This window comes from Mycteria americana, chromosome 8 (genome assembly GCF_035582795.1).
Source record: "Mycteria americana isolate JAX WOST 10 ecotype Jacksonville Zoo and Gardens chromosome 8, USCA_MyAme_1.0, whole genome shotgun sequence".
Classification (NCBI taxonomy): Eukaryota; Metazoa; Chordata; class Aves; order Ciconiiformes; family Ciconiidae; genus Mycteria; species Mycteria americana.
In genome coordinates this window covers 19,933,057-19,950,676 of record NC_134372.1, presented here as the reverse complement: position 1 = coordinate 19,950,676, position 17,620 = coordinate 19,933,057, and the positions used below count along the sequence as shown (strand labels likewise).

The window sequence follows — 17,620 nt, the reverse complement described above, 5'->3', positions numbered from 1 at the left end:
GAATTCCAGTCATGCTCGAGGTTCGGATTCCAGGAATTTCCCTGGAGAGGCAAGAACACGCAGACTGGACATTTTGGTTCAGATCCATCTCCCATATGCAGGGGGGGAAAGGAGACATGGTCGAAACACAATGCAAGAATGTGTAAGTGTCAGCAAGTGCAAATCCATGGTCCTGCTCTGGAAATACTCACGCCTGTAAGACCCGAGCCTTACCGTAGAAACACGGCTTTTGCCAAACTCTGGAGAATGTTTGATCTGTGCTGCAAAAAGTCACATTCTTTTTGGCATTCATATTTCAAACTTTAAAACCCTCTAAGAGCAAATATGTTCACTGTAAGGATTTACCATGGGGATAGAAATAGGAGTTAGTTTCATTTAAACACATTAATATTTTTCCCAATTGTAAAGTCAGCTTTTGGCTTCTGCAGCAGTGCAAATATCACAAACCTTTAACTCACAAGGGCCCTAAATGGAGTTTTCCCTTTGCAGCTCAGTCACATGCGCAAGTTCAGGGTTTTCCAGTTACTAGCTGCTTACATTTATTTAGATGTATTTGTTAAACCTTTATCACAGGGGATATTTAAAGAATAACTTCTTCCTGACAGCAAGTGGGATAATGCCTGTATTATAGCAGAATATTTCTTGCAATCATGCATAAATATAGATATTTATCTAGGTCTTTCAGAAAGGCACCATGTTTTTGGGTATCTGTGATGGAGAGCAGCTTGCCAGCAACAGCCGGGTGCTGCAGGCTTTCTCTCCACACCTGCCAAGGTGGTATCGAACCAGTGACCACTTAAGTGAGGAAGGGCCACATGAACCAGAAATATCCTAATGTAGTAAGGATATAAAGATGAGCAAAGCCAGGATGGGGGAGGATGGCACAGGGTCAAAGATGGGTCTTCAAGGGGAAGATGAGCAACACAGTGTGTAACTTGGTGAACACCCACTGCTTCACAAAGTTCAGGGAGGCTGCTTGGATGCAACACAGCATTAATAGACAAGGGAATAGCCAAAGGTATTATCTTTAAAGAGGTGACTGTGAAAGATCTTCCCCTCAAATGAGCAAGGGCATTAGAGAGGACTAATGGTCAACCTCAGATGGGGACAGCAGCAGCCCGCACACGAGGGAAGGTTATGGAGCCAGGAGCCAGCACAAGAAGTCCCAAAGATTTGTCCCAAGGACCACGGCCAACACCCAGAGCACCAAGGAGTCGCCCACAGATCTACAGTGTCGCACCCACCCAGGCACACAAACAGATCCGGGGCCACCCACCGAAGGGGACAAGCAAGGGCTCCACAGCTTGCCCACAAGCAAGAACAGGACACGCCAAGTTCCCATCTGAGCTGCGAGGCATTCCCTGTCCATTCCAGTCTCAGCGCTGCGACTAAAGCTGCTAAGAATAACGCTGAATATCAGATATGGGGTTTGGCCAGCCAAAGTAGGACCTAACGTTGATAAAGCATTCCAACATGAGAGCCTCGATCCACAGTCCCGCCAGACAGTCGGCAACCCACACCTCTCCGACGCAGGTCCCCCTGGCAGCCCATGCTCAGATGGACAAACATGGGGCATACTGGCTCGCATTCCCCACCCTATTACTCTGCAGGCAGTATGAGTAATATCCAAGCTGATTTTAATTTGAAAAATATCACCTTAAAAAGATGCCGGTTCCCTGCTGTGAAAATTAAAACCATCTGGATGGAGTGATTTCAAATAATTAATCTAGGTCTCCTTTGACACCGCTACTAATTAAAATATGATACCTTCCTCCCCCTTTTTAAATAAAGAATTTAAATAAAGTTTAAAGATCTAATAAAATAATGTCATAATTTAGAACTAAATGGAAGTCACCTTTCCTGTGCGCTGCAAAGGTTAGGCAGGCACTGAGATCCCTCCCAGGCTAGTGCCACAGCACGGACCGAGCAGCAGTGGATGGACAAGCACCCAGTGCGACACCCACACCAGTAAATACACCGGCATACGTGCCCCAGAGCCCCAGGTGCCCCTGCACCCAATGTCTAGGAGTGGGGAGCAGAGGGAAGGAGGTTCGGCAGATGCTGCCTGTTTCCCACTGTGACCCTAGCTGCTGAAGTACAGGCTAAGGCCACCCATAGGTACCCACTTCTGAAAAATCTGAGTCTTAAGATGCTGGAAACACATTCTTACTTCTAGGGATCCTTGACCTCCTTTCCTACGAGACATCAGTGCAGCTTTAGGGCTGGGTTCATAACCCAGCTGGCTTCCAGCCTAAGGTACCCCTTACAGCTGATTCTCCTTTTTACAGCCAGCATCTAAATAGGGTAGGATTTGCCCCTCTCTCCCTAAATTCTCTCAGGAGCCCAGACAGGGACCTTGGACAACTCATCTAGTCAGCTACAATCAGCTGGGATGAATCCCAGCCCTGAACGCTGCAACAAGTTTCTGCGGGATGGAGGCTGGCCCAGCAGAAGGGGCTGCTGAGGTCTCCCACCCCACTCACACGTGGCAGGAGAAGAGCTCAGTCACCACCAACAGGATTTAAATTAACGTAAACTGGACTTGGCTTGCTGTCCTGTTTCTATGATAAAGATGCTATGGCCACAACGAAAGTGCCAGGGAAAATCCAAGAGAATTTCCATTGAGAGCTCAGGTCAAATAAGAGCAGTGTCCCCACGGCAGTCTGCTGCTCAGGACACCTGCCTTCCAGCTCCATTACTCCCTGGATACACCGTAGAGAGATTACAATCTTTATTTTCAAAAGCCCTGCACTCTAGTCTTCAGATCAGGTATTATTGTTTAAATTCTTTGACAGCTAGATATTCTGATGTATTTTCTGGGGCGGGGGGGGGGGGGGAGCTAAAGAGAAAAGATGTCTTTAGAGAGTGAGATCTTCTGCTACATGCTTTTGCCTTATTGGCCCATTTAACCTAAACCTTCCTGAAAACTCCCACTGGAAGAGATTGGAATTCCTCACATGTCTAGGTGAAAAGGATTACATATATATGTTGAAAAGCTATCTTCCAGCTAAGAAAACATGAAGTCAGGGAGATATGTGAAGGTGGCAGAAAATATGCCAAATTATCTTTCAAATATTTCCTGGGAGTGGGAGGATGGGAGCCAGAAAAGCACAGGGGAAAAAAAGGAGAAAGAGGGCACCTGAGAAGTGTGAGGTTTACATGTACCTATCACAAAAGCCTAAGTGCCAGCCAGTTTCAGGTAAATAAAGAGATAAAGGAGAAAACACAATGAAGGTGCAGAAGGACTGGATATTTCAAGTCTATCCTCCATTGCCTTTTTTTTTTTTTTTCAGGTATAAATCCTGCAGAAGGAAGTGCAGAGAAAAAGAAACTACAGCTGCTTATGCTGCCCATGGGCATCTTGAAGCAGGCCAGCTAAAACAGATTTCCTGGGGAAAAGGCTCTCAGAGGGGACCAAGATTTTGTTGCTTTTGTTGTACTTTTTTTTGTCATGCAATTACAAAGTCAGGAAAACTATTCTCGGCACTTGAAACCATTACCAGTTACTGAAGAGGAAGGATGTACAGATATGCTGAGGCTGGGACCACAGGATCTGTGATGCAGAGTGGCTTTCCAGTTTAGTAGCTCTGATACTACGAACCAAGACAAAGTGCATTTCCATAGTTCACAGCATATATCACATCTGATGGGAGAGTAAAATTTACTCTCTGGTAAGACTGAATCTTCCAGCAAGAACCCCAGCACGGCCACAGGTGCTTAAAACAGTTGAAACCTGTTCAAACACGGCCTGCCCCCTACCAAAACCACGTGAATCCCTTACATGACCACAACATAGGAGAGAATGACCCTATCTCCACTTCACATTCATGATGTAATGACGAGGGAATAATGCCAAAATTAGGTAAAGTCTGGAGGGTCTAATAAAGCCCACAGGCTATAAACAAGTGAGGGAATCTAGGCTGCATCCTCGAGTTTTGTTTGCGCACTTCTATATTCCTCCAAACCGTATCATTTTAAATAGTTATAACCCATACAACCCAACTCCCTTCTCAATTATTCAGGTCCAAATCAGGAGTAACCACCAAAATCAATAAGGCTGGTGCTCAGGAGGGCAGAGCTCTGACCCACATACCACTGCAATTAGCTCATCGAGTCTGTCTTAAGCGAGCATAGGATATGTATGTCAAATTCTTAAAAAGGATGGTCGTGGGGAGGAGGAGTAAGAGCAGCTCCAAGATCCAGGCTCCAGGTATTTTCTTTTTAAGCCATCACTTTGCACGAGCAAGGGAACTACCTGGTGTTAGAGCAGGGGGACTGCACAGGGAGCAGCGCACCCAGCCTTAACCCAGGCTTTTAAAAATGCCATCTCTCTAAATGAGGTTTTCTTTCAAACCTCATTTAAACATCATATCCTTTACTTGGTTAGCTGATGCAGTTAGGGAAAAAGACATGATTTGGAGCGCATAAGCCCCTCAGAGCGTCAACACTTCAATAAATGCCAAGTGCCAAGTCCCCCACGGCACTTCTCCATGCCCGATTTTGGGGCGGGAAAGGGAGCAGGACAGAGGGCTCTGTGTGAACAAAGAAAAGACTGCAGAGACAACCTGCCATCCACGTAACAGCCTTAGTAGCTCTCAGGAACTAGACAGGTTAAATATTTGCATGGGAGACATCAGAAGAAAATCTATAGTGCCGCAAAGACCTCAAAGGCACTTACACTGCAGCAACCTGATCCTGCAAATACTTTCACACAAAGGACTTCACACACATCGGAAGTCCCTCGAGTGCTGATAAAGACCCCTACATGGCTTCAGGGTCCCGCCTCTGCCACTGGCTGCACGGCTGGACACACTGGGAGCACCGCTTCGGACATGGAGGTGCGAGCTTTCCCCCTCCCCAGCCCTCCGCAGGGCTGTCCCCTCACCCTGCAACCACCCCGAGGGCTTGATGTGATGGAGAAAAGTGCAGGATCACAGCACTTTTAACAGAGAAACAAGGGCTAAATTTCCTCTTTCTAGCCCACTCTGGGACACCTTCCTCTGGGTTTCACCTCTGCACTAGCTAATAGGAGCTTCAGTCTCCAGGAGATGCTTTCAGGCACTCTTATTTGCAAACAACAACCTAACACCAAGAAGGCGTCCTGTCCCATTTCCAGGATGCTGAGCTATCCCCTCAGCACTCACTGGGCACGTCTACATGACACAAGGCCAAGACATGCGGAAATATCCATGCTGGTGCCAACCACGCCAGCCTGAGTACCCAGCCCAAGACAGATGTGCGAGCATGACACACTGCCGCAGACACTTAACCCCGCGGGGTGCACAGACTGAGATATTCAGGTACTAAAATATCACTCGCATACTAGTGAAACCTCCACTGTTAAAGCCTGTCACACCATTACAGTGGTCTCACCTGCAGGGACACCCACCCAAAAAATCCTACTACCAGTTCAGTGGTGGCTAACAAAACATGCCCAGGGAATGATGCTGAGCTGCTGGTGTTCCCCGAGCATCTCAGGGACCATGTCGGGGAGAGTCTGCCTCCCCACCCTGTAGGAGATGTGTTGCTTATGCCAGAATGGCAATATCAAGGAAAAAAGAATATTCTGAAACAAAGTACCCTTTTCAGGATTGCCCACTGTGGCTTCTGAAGGATGACAAAGCTCCCAGATGTGGTCCCTATAAAATAATTCCATTCAGCACATCTTGGGAGAAGCTTAAATGAAAACTTGCTAATTTGAGGTCTTTAATCAGTCCACACACACGAAAATTGTTTGATAATTTAGCTGATGTAAGACCAGAATAAATACAAAGGCAGGTCTTACAGATTTTACCCAACTTAAATAAAAAGTTAATAAATCACAGAACCTGTGATTCTCTCAAAAGCAAAAAAATAAAAAATATCTGCGGACAGTATTAAAATTGTAAGTACCATGTTACTGGCCCAAGCCTGCACTACCCAGAGTCTGGTCATCATTTACCCACATAAAAATGAATGTAAAATACTGTCATTCTGACACAGAGCCATTTGCACCCATTTGGAGATCTAAGAAAACAGGATTAAGCAGTGGGGAATCAGACTTGGCCTCTTGCAGATGTTTTATACATAATTCGCCATAAGAGACACTAAAAATATTTTGGCAGTTGCTTCAATGATGGTGAATAAGCTTATTTAGACAAGATTCAGTAAAACTGGAGGCGATAGGTTGTGCGCTTTAAAAACGCCTGGGCAGGGAGCGGCAGCGAACAAATTCTGCACTGAACTTTGCCACCTGCACACTCGCAATGACTAAGAAGTAGGCCTGGAAAGAGAAACGTTAAAAATGTTAGCACAGAAATTCCTCTATCTCACCAGGGTGTCTTGCTGCCTCCAAACACAGCTCAAGTGGACAGTATTGCTACAGAGGCAGGAAAACTGCTTGACAAGTTGCCAGGCTCTGAGTCTGGAATTAGTGAAGGATGAGCCTCAAAAAAGTTCAGAAGCTCTGTAATGCTTGAAAAAGCACCTAAAATGAAAAATAAAGGGCCAAACCCTGATGTCTTTGATCATTCTCATTTGAATAAATTCCTACTGACACAGTCAAGCCCAACAGACAAGGACCTCAGAACCTGGCCCGGAGCGCCTAGCTGAAACTCATCCAAAGAACTGGAGTCTCTTGGGTCTGGAAATAGTGTGAACCTTTCCCATCCTGCAGAGGTTAGAATTACCACAAGAACAAACCCTGCTGAAGTTATTTTGACTCTCTTGTTCCCAGTCTCAGCTGAACCCAAAAAAAATACCGATGTACACAAAAATAACAATAAGCGGAGAATGACAGCTATGGGAACCCCATGTACTCTTGCTTCTCCAAAGCCACTTTATTTGTGGCCAGAAGCATAGGACAGACCACATTTACTCTGAAGCACTCACCCACCTCTCTTGGGCAGCCTGGTGGTTGGCTGCTCATCCTCGGCAATGAAGTGGTTGTGATGTTAGCACCACCGTATCCTCTTACCAAGGAGTCCCAAACATAAATCTCTCCTGTATGCCAACACCGTGATGGTTACACATACTCCAAAAGTTAATCCATCCAGTCTCCACTGTTATATTTGTGAGTGCTCCAAAATGGGGCTAATCAGGAGAAACATGTAGAGTATTTGCAGTGTTGGTTGAATTATCAGCCATGCCCAATATAAAAAGATGCTATGTTCTACCATGCAGGTTTTATTATTCTGTGCCCTCCAGTAAAAGTTGAAATTATGACGATTAATTTTATGGGTAGGAATATAAGCATGCCATGCATTTTCTGAAAGGGGCTCATTGTAACTTTCCCTTCTTCCAGCAAGTAAAAAATATGCTGAAAATAAAGTTGCAGGATGCTCCAGTATTTTCAATGGGATTCTTGTGGCTCTGGAACCCAGAGGAGTGGAGGCAGCAGCACAACCTACCAGAAAAAATGTTCTGGCACATGGGGAAAATTCCTCTATGTTTTAAGATTTTAAACAGGGTTTGCTCTTATAAATGGGTGCAAATGCAATTTCAAAGATATCTGACCTTTTAATGCTTGTGCTGCTGATGGTCACTTCTGCCATATAAAAGATAACATACTATTAAATGAAGTATACACAATCATCACTCTTAGATAAGAGTATGAGAGTGTGACTATTTTTGGGTAAGGGTTGAAAGAGGTGGACAAGAACTGATCTTCTATAGCACCTGGGGGGACACAACCTCTGGAACCAGCTGCAGCCAAAGTGAGTCCCTAGGGTGAAGCACCTTGGAAGAGGGTCCTCCACATCAGTCCCTTTGAAAAGGTCTCTCCTTACAGACACAACACAATTGTTTCAACTATTCTCAGAGCAGCAGCAACAGTTATAACAACAACATTCAGATATCACATTGACTCTGCCTTTAGCACCTTTGGTTTCATATATTTATTTTCGGAAAGATATTCATCACAGGGCTTTTCTTAAACTATTACCCCCAGTCCACAGTATAGGTAAGACTATTTACTTTTACTGCATTTTAATTGCAGGAGAAGTTTTAAAAGTCTTTTTTTTTTTTTCCTCATTTCTAGAGTCATTTGGGACAAAAGGCATCTGGCACTGGGTATTTAAATAAGACCTGTCAGAACTGTAAAATTAGTTTTACGTTTTAATAAAGATATTTTTAAAATCTCAAATATAATTCTGCATTCAAACCATAAGTGTTTGGATTAAGAAAAGGAGATCTCACGTTAAATCTTAATACAAAAAGTAAACCAAGTACAGAACTAAGCCAGTCCTCATCTCTGGCATTATAAACAAGAACAGCAAAAAAAAAAGAGACAATATCTCTTAATAGCTTATTTGGGGGTATTCTGGGCTTAAAGAACCAGCGTTGATAGTGTAAAATCTGTATTATATTATTTGTGACTTATCCCAGTTTCAATTTATCTAGAGACCCGTGCCACCTATAAAGCTCAGACTCAGTCCCGTGTTTCCATCCAAAATTTTCTCAGCCCTTTTCTCTCCTCCCTGCACTAGAGCATCCTTCCCTCCTCTCTGCACCCTCTCTCATCCCACCCTCTCTCTGGAGGGGGTGGCCCCATGGATCCACACAGGGCACAGTCCCTTGAGGCAGTGGGTGCCATGCTGGTAGGTGACACCGCTGCTGTAGGTGTCCAGACTGTACCCATCCTAACATGGATAGACAGAGCTCGTTTAGCTTGGAGGGCTCTGTAATCAGCACATAATTCACTTCGAAAATCTTCAGACATGCAGACAAAGGACAAAACCCAAAGGACAAACCCTCCTTCCAGGACTCGCTACCCCATGCCAGCGCGCACGTCCCTCCTCCCCACCGGGACACCTCGCTGCTCTCCTATTTTATCTCCTTCTAGAATCTTTGGAGCAGACAGGAGAAGGAAATTCCCCACCGCTATTTATACATAGCAGACTTGAAATATTGAAAGGCAGCCCTGATGGCCACATCTCTGTGCCAAGCCCAAGGAGCAGGGCTGCCCCTCACCTTTGCCATGGGAGGATGAAGCCACCTTAGAAACCTGCCACGGTGGCCAAGTCACCCCACGCTTGCTGCCACCACCTGAGCTCAGCCGACCACTGTTGCTGCAAGAGGAGCTGCCGGTGCCCACAACACCCCTCACCGTCGAGCCACCGGCACAAAGGAGCCCGAGGACAGGCCACACAACCTGTGGGGCAAGAGACAGCCCTTGGCAAACACCTTATGGGCAAGGGCTTTATAGCCCAGCGCAGAGCTGCAGCCACCCTGGGACTGAACCATGGCAGAATAGAGTCATTTCTCCATCTGGGACCCCAAAGGAGAAAAGGAACCGGGGCTAACTTGAAGTAAGGAGCTTCTGTGCAAGCTCTTGGTGGGGAAAGCAGATGGCTTTCCCTAAATCCAGGTGCCTGCCAGGCCTGGCCCTCCACTGAGGTCATGAAGTGAGCAGAGACCTTTTGTAGATCAGGGAAGCGGGAAGGGAAGAGCCGCAGGTGCAAGCAGGCTCGGGCCAGCCTCCAGCCTCCCCACAGCAACTGCCATGCTGTCCTCCTCCCTGCCTCCAGCTGCCCTGACCTGGTGTTTCACTGCAGGTCCACCTCCGGTGTGAAGAGTTAAAGCTCATCCCCCAACAGGCACAAATGAAAAGGAGACAAAAAAGCAGGATGCTGGTGAATGACAGCAGTGGGTGGCCGACGGCCCCTGGCCGGCGTGCTCTGCATACAACAGGCACAGCCAAGTGTGTCTGGCACCAGACAATTATTTCGCTGGAGGTGTGTGAGGCGGGAGCACTGAGAGCCATTCTCACGGTGAAGCAATCAGCCATGTCAGCTAACAAAACCACTCGCCGGGAAGCGTCCCTGTCCTTGCTCCCATCTCCTCACCAGGGTTTGGGGTTTTTTTTTCTGTGTTGTCCTTCCTGCTGGGTCATTTGCAGCTCTGAAAAAAAAACAGGTCAAACATCCTCAAATGGTGTATTTAGTGCTTCCCCTCGGGTTTCTGCGGCTTCCCTGCCATTTTCCTACTGGACTTGGGAGTGCAGCAGTATTTATGGGGTAGCGAGCTGACCCCTCCGCTGCGGTGGGCGAGTGCCTGACGTTAAGTGCTGCTAATGCGTTTTGCATTTGTGCTCGGGGGCAGGAAATCTCAACTTCCAGTGCCAAGGGGTTAATTATAATTTATATAGCAAGATCTCAGGCTGTGGGGTTTTTTTCTCCAGCTAATTAAGAGGTACAATTACCTTTGAGAATCAAAGGGATATTTTGGTACCCAGCTCTTAGAAACAGATTACAGGCACTTAAAACACAACGACATCTTTGCTTTTCCATGCGTGCTTAGTTTTTGATTTAGATCATTAACAAGAAACTGTCATATTCCTGATCCACCATCACAATGCACTAGAGACCACCTATGGAAGCCATTGCAATAGGGTAACATAGAGCATTGCCGCTTTCCCAGCGATTACCTACGTTTCCAACAACATGTTTTACTGATACACCACCTGCCGCTCAGCGCTCTGGCAAAACTTTCTGCTTATTAATTAACAAAGCTTCATGATAACCTTGAAGTGTGTAATATCTAAACAGACCAGTCTGTGCTCAGACTGCAAGCCCAGGACTACTTACTCCCAAGACAAGTAGCAGATTGATGAATATTATTGCTGTATTAGTAATAATTATTACTGAATTGACCCAGACAGCATGGCAGCCCCTTTGCATTGCCCTCTTCTGCCCAATGGCCCAGTGCAAATGGGGGGAACCACTTGCCACACAGGCCTTGGGAACTGGAGCCAAGGGATAATTAGCAGCACCGATACCCAGGGTAGACACGAGCACCCAGAGCAGCTGGGCAGCCGGGGAGGCCGGCGGGCAGCACCTGTGGGACCCATCTCCAGCAGCTCCAGCCGTGGAGACGCACAGGGTGAACAGTGCTGGGCTCTGCTGGGCAGGGTTGGGCAGGCTCACACCCTGCCTGGGGCTGGGGGATCGATGGGAGCGAGTCCATCACCTCCCACAATCTCCATCCGTTGGCTCCTCACCTTCATGTTTGTGCAGAGGTTTAACAGTTACAGGTCTCTCTTTCTCACCACTCTTGGAGGTGTTTGCTGAGCCATTTGCAAAGGGTTACTGTAATTGAATATTCAGATGTAGGGAGAGGGGGGTTTGGGCTAAAGATAGCAAGAAAAGGTTCTGGGGAACCCTTAAAGTCCTGCTCCAGGGAGTCACTAGAGTTAAAACACGCAATGCAGGCTGCAACCTCAGCTTGACTTGGCACAGACTGTGCAAATACATCTTCCACCATTCATTATTTTTTAGGGGTGCAGTGGGCTATTACTCTCTGGGAAATTAAGCGCTTAAGTTAGAAACTGATGCTGCATAATTGTCAGCAGACCACATATGCCACAGGCTCTCATGCGTCTGTACCAGCAGCCTCCACCCTGACCAAAAACACAGCTAGAAGCAGGCGTGAGGCTGGCAGTGGCAACGAAGACCAATCCTTTCTCTAAAGAGGGGGTCAGCATTAGGACCAAGAGGAATGTCTGTCCCTGGGGGTTAGAAATGAAGCTCATGCTGCCAAAGCCAACAGGGGAGCTTAGCAACTGGTATCCAACATCAGTGACCCTCTTCCTACAGATTGATTGCATCACGGCGGGTTTATCGGGCTGCCCTTTGATGGGCCGACAGCAGCAAACTTGCTGTGTTGAATTTGCCGCAAAGCAGGCGGAAGCATACAAACCAAAAACACGCCATGTGAAGCATTATTGTTAAATTAGGAGGAGATAACGCAGTCGACACCTCAGCATGGAGAGATGCCGACTGGTACTGCTCATCTCAAAGGAGCTCTGAGGAGTTCATTTAGAAACCTGACAATCAACACATCCTACAGGTATTTCCATCCCTTGAAGCCACTCTTTGATAGGCGATTGCCAGAGAAAGGGCACATCAGCTGTCATAAGCCATTTTACAAGAACATCTACAAAACTACGCAAACCTGTACTGAGCAGAGCGTTTCCAGTACTACAGGAGTCACCAAACAGAATATTCTGTTTCACTGCAGGAGACTAAATGCAAATCAGGAAGGCTTTCCTATGTAAAGGTTGAGAATAATCAGGGTAGAAGAGGGGATGGTATTTTTTAGAGGGTTTATTACTGTATACAGGAAGGCATCTCTCCTCACGCCAGGTACAGCAACGGGTGCTGGTGCAGGCAAGAGGCTGGGAAAGGACCTGGCTCAGCACTGGCAAAAGCAAGACAGGGATTACAAAACTGTTGCTTGTAGTCCCGGCTTAAGCCACTAACCTGCATGATGTTCTGTGAAAAGGACTTGTAAATGCTTAATCAGCAACATGACTGAGTTATATAGGAAAGAAAAAGAAAAGAAGGGCAGATCCAGAGGGAAATACATATATACCAGCATTACCTTTCCCTACAGCTTACTATTTATTGAAGAAGCAGCAAAAGCTCCACTACACTTCAGAATACAAACGCTGACACGGAAATTCAGAGCCCTGAACCGCTTCCAACAGGGAAAATATACTGACCGCAGTCTGTTTGGAGGTCAAACAAAATCAATAGCCTTTCTCTCCAGTCTGTCTCTAAACTAAGCTTCTTTCAAAGACATCCAGAGAAAATGGATCATCTTTTGTTGCTGTGTGTGGTTTTGGGTTGGGCTTTTTTTTGTTTTGCCTTTTTTAAGTGGGCAAACATTCATACGAGTATAAGAAACTCTTTCCTCCCTCCACATACTGAAAGGATTGTATAGAGGTCAAAACTGCCCATCAGTTTTACTACGCAATAGATGAGTTATCCAGTTCTTGGGGAGGAAACCAAGCTGGAAGCCGCTTAACACTCGATAAGAGAGGAAAAAATAAATCAATGCATTTGCTTGATCAGGGTACGTTTAAAGCTGGTTGTCAATTAGTTCAACACGGTTTGCTGTTACAGAGCACAACAATTTAGCCCCAGGAGCTGAAGTTTGCTGTGTTTCCTCAGATTCCTCCTGCTGAGAGACAGATATTGGCTGCAGCCAGGTCAGGCACCGAGGAGAAGGAGTGAGGCTGGAAGTCACAACCGCAGAGCGGGAGCCAGTGAAAGGGAGCCTGACATCGGATACAGCAGAACTGGGGACTCCTTCTTTCCATTCAAAGTACACAGTAAACTGGATTCGAGTCCAGAAAGGAGTAAAGATGATAGCTGGTTATTGCACTGGTACAAAGTGTGCCTCTCCACTCCCACAGCATACACCTTTTAAGACAAACTAGTTTTAAGATAAACTACAAACTACCCTTGTGCAGACAGTATCAGCTTTACAGATACAAGTGGGTCACCCCAAGCTGAGGGAAAGGGCAGAAGGACTAAAGTGGTAGAATGGAAAATTTGGCTACATCCAATTTTTTAAATAATATAAATTCTTAAAAATCTCAATACAAAAATCACAAGGAGAAAGGGAGGGACAAACCATGAAAAGACACTTCCTAAGGGTCCCACTGAATGCATCCAAAGGAGAACCACTGCCTTCAAAGCAACAGATCATTGATGACTTTATCTGCCAGTTCTTTTCTGACAATCAGTGTTGAAAGACACTCACCAAATCACAAAATAATTTAGGCTGGGAAGGCTCCCCAGAGGTCATCCAGCTCAACCCTCTTCTCAGAGAAGGACCATCAGGGCTAGAGACTATTGCTCCTTAGCTGTGCTCCAGCTCCCCTGCAACAGGTTGCTCTTCCCGAGAAAGCTGACATCCTTGTCTTGATTTAAGCATACCTAAGAATGTGTGGTCACTGCATCAGAGATGTGGTTGGAGAGGTACAGACACATCTGCAGCTGACTTGGGCTCCAGCAGCTATGAAACTGAGAACAGACCGCAGCAGGAGTGAGCTGCCCATGGCCATGACTATGACCATGAGCCTCTGCCGTCGCAGCAGCCACAGTCCACAGAGCCACACTGATTCACGTTTACCTAATGGGCATCCCACACCATTGATGTTTCCTGCTGTCGGTACCTATACTAGCTATATTAAAGCTACCATATGTCTCTAATTCCCCTTCCGAGTGCAGCACACGCGCAGCACGCCAACACCGGCAGCGACGCGCATCCTGACTCATCCACCGCCCTGCACTCACATATGCCGCAGGAAGAAGGGTTTGTTCCACCAGCCACCGTAAAGGGCACCTCACTTATGAGTGAACATATTTAGCATCTTCTAATTAGGATCTTAGCTTCTTCTCATGCCCACGCAGGTCTAATAGTTCCAGCACTAGAAAATCCTGGTGAAGCTCAAAACAGGTTACAGCCATGGTGACTGTCAAATGTTCACCCAAACTCATTACGATTGCAAGAACAACCAAGGCTAGTAGCTAGAAACAAAAGTGCAGTTTCTTTGCAATGCTTTTTATCTCCCCTCCTCCAGTCATCCCAGGTAGAACAACTTACCCGATGACTATATAGCTCTTACATTTGCTTGTTAGCACCCCCAAATTAGTAGGTGTAAAGTCAATATCCTTTTGCCTATTTACTCCTAATGAGTCACCAGTAAGAAACTTAACTTGAAAAAATGGTTACAAATGCAGATGCAGAAGCAAATGAAATAAAGGCAAGAATCACCACTGAGCAAACGTCACACAAAGGCAAGGGGCTGGGCACACCACGCAGCACCCTACCATTGTCACCGGCTAAAACCTAACAGCTTTGATTTGCCTCCCACCAGCTAAAATGGTTTGAAATGCAAGGTCTTAACAAAGGTGCAAGACACAGGAGGAATGGGAGGCACTGCTGGGCACTTAATCTCCTTTCAGTCTCACACAAGAGCTCCAGGAATGGCTCTGCTGAAGTTGGTGGAGTTTCATGAGTGTAGGAAAGAGGATAATCAGGCCTTAGTTGTAACAGAGATTCAGTCCTGTGATCCCTCCATGCAACCAGCAGAAACGTTATTTGGAATTTATACTGAAGTTACCTTTAGGCAAGCTCCTTTGCTGCTGGAACTTGGGACAACATCACTGATCCCAACAGGACAAGACCAGCTTTCAGCAGCTGCAGAGTTCACCTTCTGCCTCAACACAATGTGTGATTTGAAACTAGGAACCCAAAGCACCCCTCAGTCTGCTTCAGCACTCACTGCTGCAAAAATCTGCCAGAGAAGTAACAGGGGTTTTGTGGTGAGGATACCCCTCACACCCACACCACACAGGGGGCATGGACACACAGTGAGCCTCGTGACTGTCCCTGGCCAAGCATTGAGGCCATTTGGACATATTTTTTTAGATGTATCTGGTGTTTACATGCCATCCTATTGTTAGCCGTTCCCTGTAGCTTCTCCACAGTGAGGTCTTCACTGCCTCCAGCAGCTGTGGGTGATGTCCCCTGCTGCTAGAGCTCCCCTGTCACATCCGACCACCTATTTCCTCTCCTGCTTGTCCTTCCAAAAGCACTTGAGAGCATCAGGTATAAACCAAACCATACCATCCATGCCAACGTGAAGCCAGGATCCCAAGCGTATGTTGCCTACCATATGCTCAAACGTCAATGGCTTGCGTCACCGCTGCACCGCTCAGGCACAACATCCGCTCCTCCTCCACCCCACCAGCCCAGCTCTTGGATGAGGAACAGAAGCAAGCCGAGCAGCATCAGAGAACAAGGACTCCTCTCCATGGCACTACCTGGTGCTGGATCCTTCCAGCCAGCACAGCTGCCATCCAGTTGTGATCACTGCGAAACTGCTTGTTGGAGAAGGCCCAAAACTTGTTACAGCCAGAAGAAGGCAGGGTCACGGCAGATGGCAGGATTTTTTTCTTATTGCTTTGGGAAGAAAGGCACCCTTTTTGGCAGCTGCGAATGCAGAGGAGGAAAAGGCCTTTTAGGCATTCATTTCAGCTCTCAGAGACAAGGGAAAAATAAATCTGAGCACTACCCAGTGATTCTTAAAGCTCAGCCACTCCAGGTAGCACCAGCAAAGGACAGGCACATCCCCAAAGCGACTACAGCAGAAGTCAGGGACACAAAGCTCAGGAGACATTTAGAAGGTCTCAGCTCCTGCGTCACCATAAAAGCATGAATTGTCTGTTACGGGCATTCAGAAAATACTTAAAATTCATCAGGGACCAAAGCATGTACTATTTATTGCTGGCACAGCTCATTAAAAGGGATGCTCACAGAATGCAGCCACACAGCCATCTCCCTCCAACCCCAATACCCCCTCTCTTCCTCACAGTAAGAAAAAAGAGGTTTTTTTACTGGGCCTTCTCACTCCCTTTACTTCCAGCTTGCCTTCCCTTTCTTGCGAGTGCTGAGACCGCAGACGCTCTACACGTGTTCTCCTCTGCATCCGACTGGCAGGCAGTCTGGAAAATGCCAGTATTGGAACGGCCTGAATTCAGCGGTTTCTGAATGCTGATCGGACACTATTTCGTTCAAGCCACAGATAGTCATTTTTGGGGGGTATTTTCAGCTCCCTTTCCGGACTCTTCCAGATTTCCAAGCGTCATGCATCAGCAATTTCTCCTCTTCGAAACGTCATTATTTTTCACCTTTCTGCTGAGCCTGAGGCTCAGTGCAGTTTTCTAGAGGACCAGGCTCTTCTCTCCTCTTCCAGACGGCCATGCAATGCTACTGGCGTTGCTAATGTTTGCTGTGCTCCACCTCACAGCTGCGGAAATTCCTGACTATCTGGTTTTTAAAAGAGCTGAGGTGAAACCTGAGCAATTAAAGTGCCTTATTTTTTTATAGAGTCTAACACCTTTCTTGAGGAAACCCCAACCTGAAAACAGGAATGGTCTCACAGCACCTAAAAACACCAAACAATTACTTCTAACCAGGCTACCGATGTGGTCTCCATTATCACCGTCTCTTTAGCATCTCTCCATCTGCAATGCTTTTAGCCTGACGGCACACCTACGAGGTGAGGAAATGGTGCAACCCTTGTTTTGGAGATGAGGGAGGGACACATGAAGAGATTGAGAGGATGAAATTTTGTGCCACTTTGTTATACATGAGGAGCAAAGGTCCTTCTCTCTCCACTGTCTAGAAGGTCCAGCCTCAGTGTCCCACCACCTAACCTAGGCAAAGTGGAGTGCGGGAGATGCTCCAGCTGAGTGACTTGGCTAACACCCACCAACATTAAGTCTCCAGCAAAGTGAGCTACTGACTTTAGGTCTCTCAAACAGCAGCCTAGCAAGATCCCATGTTATCTTCAAGCAGAAATGTGCTCTTACACACCAAGTTTTTAATTTCCCATCCTGTCTTTAACTAGGCATGTTCTTAATAGGGTTATTGGCATTTTTAATTTCCTCCAAACATTTCTTATGACGGACAAATCTCAGTGACCACTTGACAACGTGCATGATAATGTACACCAATGCCAAAATTTACAAGCCAATTTCTTGACGATGCTTTCCTTCCCCCCTCTCCAAAGTAAAAGCAATTTAAAAACCCTTTCAGAAATGTAGACTAGCCTATTTGCAGGGTACTTTTAATTGCATCCCAAGAACCAACTTGAATTTATGACTGGCCAAATGCTTAGATATGGGAAAACCTCAGATACCACAATACAAGGCTTGATAACAGATACTAACATAAAACAACTGCAATAAACTCAAAGGAGCTCTCTCAGCATTTGTGCACAGAACCACTCATGGCCTAGAAATATATTTAAAATTATGCAAACTTCTTCCAGAACTTCATCATA

The 17,620-nt window shown here is 46.4% G+C and overlaps 1 protein-coding gene across 1 annotated transcript in view; it reads right to left on the bottom strand.

Annotated features, from left to right (window-relative positions):
- The window catches only part of FGF18 (fibroblast growth factor 18), a 75,705-nt gene that overhangs the window by 21,987 nt on the left and 36,098 nt on the right, over positions 1-17,620 (bottom strand). The window lies entirely within an intron of this gene.